This window comes from Chlorocebus sabaeus, chromosome 8 (assembly GCF_047675955.1).
Source record: "Chlorocebus sabaeus isolate Y175 chromosome 8, mChlSab1.0.hap1, whole genome shotgun sequence".
In the NCBI taxonomy this organism is placed as follows: domain Eukaryota; kingdom Metazoa; phylum Chordata; class Mammalia; order Primates; family Cercopithecidae; genus Chlorocebus; species Chlorocebus sabaeus.
This window is the reverse complement of record NC_132911.1, coordinates 132,065,690-132,078,525: the sequence shown is the minus strand read 5'-3', so window position 1 is coordinate 132,078,525 and position 12,836 is coordinate 132,065,690. Positions and strand designations below refer to the sequence as shown.

At 39.8% G+C, this 12,836-nt stretch overlaps 1 long non-coding RNA gene across 1 annotated transcript in view; it reads right to left on the bottom strand.

Annotated features, from left to right (window-relative positions):
• Positions 1-202: 202 nt before the first annotated feature.
• LOC140712247 (uncharacterized) overlaps positions 203-12,836 on the bottom strand; it is a 120,942-nt gene continuing 108,308 nt past the window's right edge. The window contains exons 7-8 of the long non-coding RNA XR_012093769.1: positions 7,178-7,324; positions 203-5,793 (exon numbers count right to left, since the gene is read on the bottom strand). This is a non-coding gene — a long non-coding RNA (uncharacterized lncRNA). The remainder of the gene's footprint in view (positions 5,794-7,177; positions 7,325-12,836) is intronic.

Here is a 12,836-nt window from a genome sequence, read left to right as displayed (position 1 = left end):
ATAACCCCACCTGCACAAAATAACTAGTGCATGGCCTTCTGAAAATTATTAAATCTCTCTGAGGCTTGGGTTTTCCATCTCTAACATGGAGATAATACCACTATTACTTTAAAGATAGCTGTAGAATTAAATGAGCATCAGCTCTCAAAGCACCTGGCCCAACATCTGGTACAGTGTAAGCATGCAATAAATATTAACCATTAATATCATTATTATTATTACTGTATCCCCAAAGGCTGGCTATTTGCTCTTTTTAAAATCAATTTTATTGTGACAAAATCTGCATACAATAAAATACACATATACACAGTTGATGAGTTTTGGCAAATTTATCTGCTGGTCTAACATCAGACAACTGATGTTTGACTGTATCGTATAACCATCATCAAAGTCACAATATAAAACATTTCTTTGACACCAGAAAGTCTCTTTCTGAACTTTTAAAGCCAATCTGTTCCAGCCTAAGCCCCAGACAACCTCTAATCTGCTTTGCGCAAATCTTAAATATCATTATAGATTAATTTTTCCTGTTCTAGAATTTCATGTGTACGGTATACTAAAATATGTATTTTGTGTCTGGCTACTTTTTCTCAACACATTTTGAAATTCTTTCATGTTGTAGTTTCAATAGCTTATTCTTTTCATTGCTGAGAAATATTCAATTGTACATATATACCACAATTTGTGTATCCATTCGTCTGTTAACAGACACCTGGACTGTTCCAGTTTGAAACTATTACAAATAAAGCTGCTATGAACGTTTGTGTACAAGTCTTTGTGTGGCCATATATTTTTATTTCTCTTGGGTAAATAAAGAGAATAGCTGGTAGAATGGCTGATTGATGATAAGCAATCTTATCTTAACTTGTGCTTAACTTCACAAGAAACTGCCAAATATATCTTTCAAATTGTTATGGAATTTTATATTCTGATATGGTTTGTCTCTGTGTCCCCACCCAAATCTCATCTCAAATTGTAATCTCCATAATCCCCATGTGTTGATTGAGGAAACTATTGGGAAGGGATTGGATTATTGGGGTGGTTTCCCCCATAATTTCTCGTGATAGTGAGTAAATTCTCACAAGATCTGATGATTTTATAAATGGTAATTTTTCTTGTGCTCACACACGCTCTCTCTCACCTGCTGCCATGTAAGACGTGCCTGCTTCCTCTTCCACCATGATTGTACGCTTCCTGAGGCTTCCCCAGTCATGCATAACTGTGAGTCAATTAAACCTCTTTCCTTTATAAATTACCCAGTCTCAGGTATTTCTTCATAGCAGTGTGAAAATGGACTAACACATACTTTGACTGGCAATGTTGAGAGTTTCAGTTGCCTACACTCTCACTGACATTTGATATTGTCAGTCTTTCTCATTTCGGTCATTTTAATGAGTATATTGATAACTTATTGTGATTTAAACTTGCATTTCTCAAATGACAGGTTATGTACTACAGATTTTCAGATGTTTATTTGCCATCTCTGTATCTTCTTTTATGAAGTGTCCAAAACTTTTACCAATTTGGATGGAGACAATATCTATTATTATTGAGTTGTACGAGTTTTTTATATACTCCCTTTAGAAGTGTTTTGCCAGATATATGTGTTGAGACTATTTTGTCTCAGTCTAGTACAGTTAGTGTGTTTTAAACACACTAAGAAAATATCAGTCTTCTCTAAAGCAATTCTGAAGTTTAATAGCTTTATTTATTAGGAAACTCAGGCTTATATCGAAAAAAAATCAATCTTTTTGTATTGGGGGCCAAATGTTGCCCATTGCCTGTTTTTATAAATAAAGTTTTATTGGACATGACTGTCTCATTTGTCTACTTACTGACCATGGTTTCTTTTCTGCTGCAAGGGCAGAGTTGAATGAGTAGTTATAACAGAGGCCATGTGGCTTCTGAAGCCTCAAATATTTACTATCTGCCCGTTTGTAGAGAACTTCACCAACTGCTACTTTATAGCGTTGGACTGTTTGTTCTACTCCAACTTGTGGGTAACAGAAAAGAAGCCTGTCATCTCCTCCAAGGATCTGAAACAACTTCTTTGTCTTCCTTTCTGTTCTCCAGGCTAATTAACTTCTCAACTTGTCGTGGAAAAGGTTTTTAAGGTTGCACACCATCCTGGCCACCCTTCAGTTTGTTAGATCCTCTTAAATTGCCATGGCCAAAACTATCGTAAGACCTCCTTGTGATCAAGTCATTATAGGTAATGAGAAAAACATTTACTCCTTTAACTTGGGCTCTATGGCTTTTTAACAACCTCATCCCATGGTTGGTTTCAATTAGGAATGTGGTAACTTATAGACCTCAAGTGTTTTTCTTCCGAACGAGCTCTCTCTAAGATTATTTACCCATTCATTCATCAGTTCATTTAATAACATTTTATGAAGCCACTCTTGTATTTGATGCATTGTATACACGGTTATTTGAATGTAAATTCCAGATGCAGAATTTGTCTCTGTTAATTATTGGAGACTAAGACATTCCAAACTGCCATGTATGATATTGGCTATTACTAAGATTATCTGTTGCTATGTGACAAATCACCCCCAACATGATGCATAAATAAGTACTGATCATCTACTTAGTTAATGATGATGCCATTTAGGCCAAACTCAGCAGGAAAGACTCATCTTTGCTCTACATGGCATCAACTGGCCTCCTCAGGCCTCATCCTCTTTCTATGTGGTCTCCTCATGTGGTCACTCCAACATGGCAGCTTCAGGGTAGCCATCCAAAAATGCATTTTCCAAGAGAGAGAGAGCCAGAAAGGAGCTACAGAAGCACTTCTAACCTAACCTCAGAAATTACTTAAGGTCAGTTTTTATTTGTCACATTTTATTTGTTGAAGAAGTCTCAAATTCCTCCCCTTTTTCAAGGGCTGAGGGAACCCATCTCTCCACCTCTTGATGACTCTAACATCTCCACAGCTACCATTGCTTTTATTGGAGTGATGGTTCTCAAACAGTGGTCATAAAGAGCTCTGATAGTCCAGGGACTGAATTGAGTTTTTGTACCATAAGGACAGAACTTTAACATGCATTCCCTTAGTCATTTCTCGCAAAAGTAACTATGATTTTGTCCTGGTGACAGCCACCTTCACTGTCCACTCACACCTGCCCTTGAGCTGAGAAGCATTACTCCTGTAGACCCATAGCAAGGACATCAAGTTTTCCACAGACCTGTGTAAGACAGGCTCCTTGAAGTTACTTTTCTCCACGTTGGAAGCTGTGTTCTGGAGCTCAGTATCAGGAAGATTGCCTGGGCTGCTTTGAGATTAAATTAAATTCAAAGGGGAGAAGAAGTATTCCTTCAATCCCTTAGGTTTCTGGAAATACCATAAAATTTTGCTGATGACACTCAAGAAAAGGAAAATCTTTATAATAAGTAAATTCTGCCAATATTATCTCCTTGAATATCTTCTGGGGCCAGCAGAGGGATAACATCCTGAGTTCATTTAAAGTAAATGAGATTTTAAACTTTCAATTAGCATTATTTCTAAAATGTTAAACAGGAACCCTATTACATTGCTCAAGGAAAGATGGATGGGGCTTCCAAGCAGACCTCAGAACTGCTAACTTAGAAGAAGCAGGGGAGTTGCTGAAAAGCACATGAGCTTTGAAACTAATATCCCAGCTGCAGTGACAGCACCCTATGATCTGGGGAAATCATGTAACCTCATTGTGCCTCAGATTCCTCATTTGTCACATAGGGAAAAGCAAATGTGAAATGCTCACCGATGTTCCATGTGACTTTCACTAAATCTGGAAAGCAGAAAAGTTCCAGGCTTAATTCTTATTATCTAGCACCCAACAAGGAAAAGTAAAGAGAAAAATAGAGCAAATAAGGGACTTAGAATTAGTAACTTTGCTTCCAAATAGCTTCTTAGAACCTCTGTTTCCTCATCTATGAAATGCAGGTAGCCATTCTTACACTGCACATATGCCTGGGAAGATGAGCTGATTAAATAAGATGATGCCTGAAAAATAGCACCATAAACCTAACAGTATCAGAACTTGTCAATGACTTTGTAAAAACGAACAAAAAAAGTTATATGAATCAATCAAGTTCTGAGGTGCTGGTATTGAGAAAAAGGCAAGAGGAGGTAGGAGTTTGAGCCAAGCTCTCACCTTTGGACTGAATCTGTAAAACAGCAAAGATTCAACCAAGATATCTGGAGCATCCAACTATGTGATGACTATGCACAGATTCTAGGTGACAAGGAAGAAAGGAATGTAGGTAGGAAGGGATAACTGGCTTTTAGGGAGGACCTGCTAAGAAAGGGAGTAGGACTTAGCATTTTGGAGTAGGGATTCAATTGCCTGGCTCTGATCCTTAATACAGTGCTTCTTAGCTGCAAGGTCTTGGTCAGATAATTAACTTTCTGTGCCTCAGTTTCTTCATCTGTAAAATGGAGATAATTAATACTAGGGTCTCCTGACAGTTGTGAAGATTTTATTAGTTACTATAAGTGTTTGGAACTTGAGTGCTTCCCATACAGTAAGCCCTCAATCTGTATTATATTTATTAATTTAATGATTACACTGAACTAAAAATATATTTATAAAGAGTTTAGTCCATGCCAAGCCCTGTTCTAGAAACTAGGCAATGTTATGAACAAAATAAATCCCTGTCCTCCTGTAGTTTGGACAGGGTTCTAGAGCAGTTCCAGAAACATAACAAACAAATTACTATAAAGTAGGTGAGTTCATATTACGATAATAAATTACTACTGAAAATGCCATGGATAAAAATAAGGCAGGGTAGAAGGGGTATGAGATTAAGGGACTGAAATTTTAGATAGAATAACCCAGGAAAGCTCCCTGAGACTGTGACTCACTCTTCATTTAGGGGAAGATGTGGTAGGCTACCCCAGGGGGCCCCCAGGATGGAGGCACTCATTTCACCTGCTACCCAAATCTCTGGCTGCTGCCTGTAGACTCAGGCAAATAGAACTTCTTCACTCCAATGTTTACTCCCCCTCAGAAGGCAGCCTTCAATCATGACTGGTCAAAATGGATACACAAGAGCCCTGCCACTTCTCAACTGGGACAAATTCTTTTTTTGCTTTTTTTTTTTTTTTTTTTTTGAGACAAAGTCTCAGTCTGTCACCCAGGATGGAGTGTAGTGGTATGATCTAGGCTCACTGCAATGTCCTCCTCCTGGATTCAAGTGATTCTCCTATCTCAGCCTCCCCAGTAGCTGGGATTACAGGTGCCCGCCACAACACCCAGCTAAGTTTTGTATTTTTAGTGGAGACGGGGTTTCACCATTTTGGCCAGGCTGGTCTTGAACTCTTGACCTCAAGTGATCCTTCCACCTCGGCCTCCCAAAGTGCTGGGATTACAGGTGTGAGCCACTACACCCGGCCTTCAACTGGTACAATTCTGAAGGGCCAACCCAGTGGCAGGATTCCCTGTGGGGATTTCTGGAGGCCTCCACTGAATTGCATTGTGGTCCCACTTCTCCTTCTGCCTAATACCTGCTTCCCTCCCTCCACAGTTGTTCCTGAGTCTACTCCCCAAGAAGCGTCTTCCACATAAACTTCAGAGTCTTGGACTCTCTTCTCCAGGAAACCTGACCTACGACCAAGGCTAAATAACTTGTACAAAGTCTTTGAGCAGAAAGGAAGGGAGCTAGGACTTGTTCCTGGGCCTGCCTGCCTTGGTGGCCTATGCACCTCTTGGCAGTTATCACCTGCAGTACATTCCAGCCTGTTCCTGTCAGTGCAGCACCAGGAAACTTCTTGGAATTTCTGAGCAACACAGAGCATGAGGGTGGGCACGGCTGCGGATAAGCGAAAAAGAAGTGAATGTTAATTTCAATAGCAGAAGATACTAAATTTCCCACATCGAAACCCAATGATGAGGAAAGTGCATCATCGCATTTTGAAAAAATAACCTGTAGTATTCTAGAACTTGACTTATGTTTTGCTGCAAACTCAGTGCCTTTGCAATAAATGGATAATGGTTTACTTTATGTAACTTTTAAAAGCCCTCTTTACAAATAGGTTCTAACTTTCAGTTTTCAACTGGGATAAATTATTCTTTCACTTTTTTTTTTTTTTTTTTTTTTTTTTTTTTTTTTTTTTTTAAGACATCCTCTGTAATCCAGTATGGAGTGCAGTAGTGTGATCTCGGCTCACTGCAACCTCCTTCTCCTGGATTCAAGTGATTCTCCTACCTCAGCCTCCCCAGTAGCTGGGATTACAGGTGCACATTTTTCTTATTTTATTTTGTTTTATCTTTTTAAAGTTCAGGGGTACATGTGCAGGATGTGCAGGTTTGTTACATAGGTAACGGTGTGCCATGGTGGTTTGCTGCATAGATCATCCCATCACCTAGGTATTAAGCCCAGCATTCATTAGCTATTCTTCCTGATGCTCTCCCTCCTCCCCACCCACACTCTGACGGGGCCAGTGTGTGTTGTTCCCCTCCATATGTCCATGTGTTCTCATCATTCAGCTCCCACCTATAAGTGAGAACACACAGTACTTGGTTTTCTGTTCCTTCATTAGGTTGCTGAGAATAATGGCTTCCAGTTCCATCCATGTCCCTGCAAAGGACGTGATATCATTCCTTTTTATGGATGCATAGTATTCCATGGTGTATATGTACCACATTTTCTTTATCCAATCTAACATTGATAGGCATTTAGGTTGATTTCATGTCTTTTCTATTGTGAATAGTGCGGCAATAAACATATGCATACACGTATCTTTACAATAGAACAATTTATAGTCCTTTGGATATATACTCAGTGATGGGATTTCTGGGTCAAATGGTATTTCTGCCTGTAGGTCTTTGAGGAATTGCCATACTGTGTTCCACAAGGGTTGAACCAATTTACACTCCCACCAACAGTGTATAAACAAGTGCATTTTTCTATGTTTTAGAATGGCGGGCGCCTGTAGTCCCAGCTACTCGGGAGGCTGAGGCAGGAGAATGGTGTAAACCCCGGAGGTGGAGCTTGCAGTGAGCTGAGATCCGGCCACTGCACTCCAGCCTGGGCAACAGAGCAAGACTCCATCTCAAAAAAAGAGAAAAAAAAAAAAAAAAGAATGGCATTTATATCTTAGGACATAAAGTGAACTTTTGGGGGGCTCCCAAAAGGTGATCTTCCTCCTAGTCTTAATGATATCTTTACTTTCACATCTGAATGTTTTTAATACCTGACTTTGGCTTCAGGCACGACCCTGGATGCAGAAGTTCCAGAGGCTGGAGAAAAGGCACCTCAGATGAAAAGACGGAAGACAGAAAATCTTCAGAGATTGGGAAAATCTTCCTGTGTTACAAATGATTGGAAGGGAATCCAGGAGCTGAAAGAGAATTAGCATTACTCTAAGTGGAATCTCAAAAAAAGCAAAAGTTCAGTTAAAATATTCAGAACTTGAAGGAAAAAAAACTAAGTCCAAATACACGTAATTTTTAATGAGCACTTACTATGTATCTGAGCTCAGTCTGTAGATGTATGGCTGCATTTATAGAGCACTTTTATGTAGAAGATGGTATTATAACTCACTTTAAAGGAATAAAAGCTGAGGTTCAGAACAGGTGTCTTCCCAAAATTTACACAAATGGCTTTCAGAGTGAGTGTTTCAAACTAGATTGGCTAGCTCTCAGTGCTAAGCCGAAAACCAAAAATTCATTTTTATAATCATTGGGAAGGCAACTAAAGAAAAAACTGTCCAGTTCTTTCACAGTTCTGCTCTTGCATTTTCTGAGATGCAACATTGTAACCCTCAGGAAACAGTCCAGTCAAATGGATTCTTTGAGTTTATCTGCAAATCTGTATAAATATATAATCTTCTCCAAAAGTATTTGTGAAGACGCATTTCTTTTGTTCTCCCAGAACCTCTTGAGCTTCCACTGTGGCATTAATAGCAGGGGTTGAAGCCTACCTTATCAGAGCAGATGTAGAAAAATTACAAAATTTCTAGCAGCACAGCATTCTTTCGACATGTTCCAGCCTCTCCTAGAGCCTATCAAAATAGTGATATGGGTCTAAGAAATGATTAAAAGAGAGGCCAAATATTTCTACTAAGTATTAATGACTCTGATTTTTACTGCTGCATTGTTGGCCTCTTTTCATTTTGGAATCTTGGAGGAACTTCCAAACCAGAGATGGGAAACCTTGTAAGGCATCAAAGCAAATGTTACCTAGTCTTCAACTGAAGTTCATAGAAATTCCTGGATTCAATAGGATCCTAGCGAACAGAAATATATAACATGATCTTAAAATATAATTTTTTAACTCCTGCATTATTTGAATAGTGTCCTTGACCATTTAACCCCCAGCCCCCAAGCCTCAATTTCTGCATCTACGAAGTAAGAAATAGCTACTGGAGTTCACATACCATGCAGGGCTAATGTGAAGAGCTAATGATCCCTTTGGTTTTCTGGTAAGGTATTCACTGAGCTGCCTTGAAAGTCTTTTCTTGGATATTGGTTGCATAATGAAAATACTCTAATCACGTTCCCTCCCCACTTCCTTATGCTCAGCAGCATTTGGGAATTGTCCATTATCCAGTGTAACCACATAAGCTTCGTTTTAGAAGCTTTTCATGACCTGCTCCCAAACTCCTACCTCTCCAAACTCCACTGGAATATCTTTCTTTCCCACCACAGCCAAAGATACACCACTTTTGAGACCAGTCATTGACTTTCATTTTGCACTGATTTGTTTAATCAGCTTCCTCTGTGAAGAATGCTCCTCTCCCTGGCTGCCCAAAGAAATCAAGTTAATAATTTAAATCTCACTCAAATGTCACTCTAGAGAATCTTTTCCTGCCACTCCCTTGCCACCCCACTGAGCTCCATGGCACTTTGCTCTTACGGCTAACCAAGACCATAAGGCATCTGGCTATGCTCAAGGTGACCTACAAAATTTGCAAAATTGTAATTCAGTAACCCAGGTCACCTGGCTCATTGTTCTAGTCTCTTTCCACAGATGCTTCTGTAAAAAATAATAATAATAATAATAATAAATAAATAAAAGAGAAAGAAAAAGAAAAAAACTAGAAACTAAATTACTCCAGGATCTGTGGTAGACTCTGATGAATACCCAAGACAGTCATTTCATGTTTAATAAAGCGAATCTACCCAGCCATTCTAATAAAATTGTAGAAATGCAATTGACTGGACCTCATGGCTGGCTCTGTCTCTTTAGATAAGGCAAAGAAAGCTGAGTACAGTGCTTCCAGAAAATAAACTAAAGCAAGAATGAACTAAAGGGCTGTAATTCCATCAGGGGTCTCTGGCCAGTGACAGAAAACCCCAAAAGCAGGCTTCTGTGGTCTCAGAAATTACCACTTCTGTGAAATCATTGGTCCCTGCAATATTTGAGTTTGATTCTGACAGTGACAAGATTCACCAGATAAGGGCATGGACTGCAGTCACAGACTGAGTTTGTGTAACAAAGCTGTCCACAAATGAAGGATTCACTTAATGTCAATGAAAGCAAATAAATTCTACTGTAGTGATGCCTTAAGTCCACAACCTCAAAGTAGAATTTCACCTCGCTCAATTAGAAAACATCCATGTATGCAAAAATTGAAATAATTCAGGATACCTGTAAATCAAAGGAAGAGAGCTTTTGTTGTTAGAGCTGATCCACCATAAAGTGTTATCAGGCATAGAATGCCAAGAAGATCTATAGGATTCAAGAAAGTGGAAGTCATGTTGTAACCCTACCTTGACACAGCATGGCATCTTTTGCATAGCATCGTATAATTATCTTGATATAGCTTCTCAAAATCCATCAATGGGCCGGGCATGGTGGCTCACGCCTGTAATCCCAGCACTTTGGGAGGCCGAGGCAGGTGGATCACAAGGTCAGGAGTTTGAGACCAGCCTGACCAACATGGTGAAACCCCATCTCTATTAAAAATACAAAAAATAGACAGGCATGGTGGTTTGTGCCTGTAATCCCAGCTACTCAGAATACTGAGGCAGGAGAATCACTTGAACCCGGGAGGCGGAGGTTGCAGTGAGCCAGGATCATGCCACTGTACTCCAGCCTGGGTGACAAATGAGACTCCATCAAAAAAAAAAAAAAAAAAATCCATAAATGTAGGCAAGTAACTAGCATAATTGTCCCCATTTCACACATGAGGAGAAATGTGACCCAGAGAACCTACGTGATTTCCCCAAAGTCATGTTAAGTAGAGGCTCAGGGTCAAAACCACCCCAGTCTGGTGATTTGTCCACTCCCCTAAATATCCTCTCTACTCAGGGATTTCACACACCATCAAGTAAAGGCTTCCATTAAAAGAAAAGTACAACATTCTAAAGGAAACTCTAGTTGTTTCTAAAAATTGCCAGGCAATAATGTTATGACTATTTAACTTATTGTTATTATTAATAAAGTGCATGTAGATTATCCTACCTAAATTTTGGTCTTTATTCTCCATGGAATGTGTTTTACTAGAGATGAAATATAATGTATTTTGAAGTGGATGGTACTTGGCTGAGGAGAGACTTGGGTTCAAATACCAGCTTTGCTATTTACTAGCTTTGTGACTAAGGGCAGGTTACTCAGTCCCTTTGAATCTGAGTTTTCTTATCGTTAATATAGAAATTATAATGCATTCATCACAGAAATACGGCAAGGAGTAAGCAAAACTGCATGTGAAAAGGGTTTAACAGGGTGTACTTGATGCATACTTGTGCTCAAAGAATGTCGAAATCTAGGGAAACAAACTCTTTAACATCTTGTCTGCTAACGGTGATCAAGTTACCACAAGTTCTTTCCTAGAGAGATTTCACTCAGGCTGTAGCTCCACTAGGGTAATACTATTTGCATAATACCTTACACTTTGTGAAGAAGGAACACACACTGTCACAATTAAGGAATCCAATCACTGTCTTCAGGTTTCAGCCATTGGCCAGAAATCACGTTAACTTTTGAATCCACTAGCAAAAGATAAAGATTCACCACTTTTCCTTATTAACAGAATTCAAACAAAACATGCCCTAAACATCTGAAATAAGACCCCATACTGGGAAAGCACTAGATGCCAGTTACAATTTCTTGAGCAGCTGCCAAGTTCCAGTCTCACTGTAAGGCACTTCCACCCATTAAAAGACATTAGCACATTTGAGCCTTGCAAACCACTCAACAAGTAAGCTGTGGAAATAAAATATTCTCTTCATTTTACAAGTGAGGGAACTGAGACTCAGAGTTGCCCATGGTTGCTTAGCTCCCAAAAGTAGCAGAACAAGATTCTGACTCCAGTGCTCTTCCTGACTCCTTTAAGGCAAGGCTCTGACTGCCTCCCAAGTCACTATCAAGTCGACATCCAACAGAAAGTGCCCCAAGAGTGTGCACGGGTGGCTGTGAGTGGGAGTTGCCTGACTCACCACTGCCACTGACTCACCATCAGGAGGGATCTGCTGCACTGGCCCTTTGCACTCTGATTCTCTGCTTTTGAAATAGGATGGCACCTAACTTGGTTTAGATTTAAGTCAGTATCTACTTACCAAGTAGCCTGATTCATTTCAGAATTTCACATGTGTACTATGTTTCCCAGAAAGCCATTTGAAGCAGCAGCCCTTTTTTGTTTGAGTTCTATTGTTTCACAAAGGAAAAACCTTTTTTTCACCATTGCTCACTATTTATGAAGTCAACACTATTTGTCAGGCTGACTAGACCGATTCCATCCCTGCCCTCGTGGAGCTGATAGTCAGCTGGGCATAACAGACATAAACACTAAATTATAGAAGTGATTACACAATAAAAACTCTGATGACTGCCACAAAGGGGAAGTCCAGAATGCAATAAGATGTTTTATTAGGGGACATACCACAGTCTTGGGGTCAGGGAGGGCTTCCCTGAGAAAGTGCTATCTAAGGAGAAAGCGGAAGGATGAGTACAAATTGGCCAATCAAATGGAGGGCTAATGACACTCCCAGCAAAGGAAACAGCACTTGCAAAATCCCTGAGGCAGGAAGAATAGTAACACATTTAAGGAACTGAGAGGTCAGTGCGGCTAAAGCGCAGAGACCCAAAGTGGAAACGATGTAAGAATGGAGGAACAGGAGTATAGCACTGCTCTCCAAAGCACTAATTGGTGATGGCATCAGTCATTGTGAATGCAAACAGTCAGCCCAATGCAAATGCCAGTTAATCTCTCTGATATTTATGTAAGTTAGACCTGAACCAATGAAAAGTTCAATGGCTAATTTTTCTTTCTTCTTTTCTTCCTCTTCCACCTTCTATTTTTTTTCTTGATGATTGCATTACTTTCTAAGTATGAGAGGGGAAGTAGAGAGAAAGAATCTCCAAAGAAACTGCTTACATTACACATCTCATGCACTGTGTGTAGGGAAACATGGTATAACCTTAAGCAAACTAACAAGCTTCAGGGTTTTTTGTTCTTCGGCAAAAGAGTGCTGAAAAACCGCAGAACACATTTAAGATTAAATGAGGCAACGTGTACAATCTACTATACACAGTGACTCACTCTAATAGTTAAAGCAGCACCCTCCTTCCAGGTGAGACAGGAAACTGAAGAGGTGCATTAGTTAGGCTAGGCTAATTGCTGTAACAAACAAATCTATGCATAGTGGCTCAAACACAATAGAAGTTGATTCCCTGCTCATGCAATGTCTAAACTGGCTGTTCCGGAGGTGGTCAGCTCTCATCCACAAAGCAATCCAGGAACCAGTCTCCTTCTCTCTTAGTGCTGCACCCTGTTCCTCCACACCAAGCTGGAGGAAAGGTGAAGCATGGAGGAGTGTGTATGAACAAGGCCTAAAAGTGAAAATTTTATTTCTCTTGTAGAACTCCATTACACAATCTCACCTAACTACCAGGAAATGAAGTCCAGT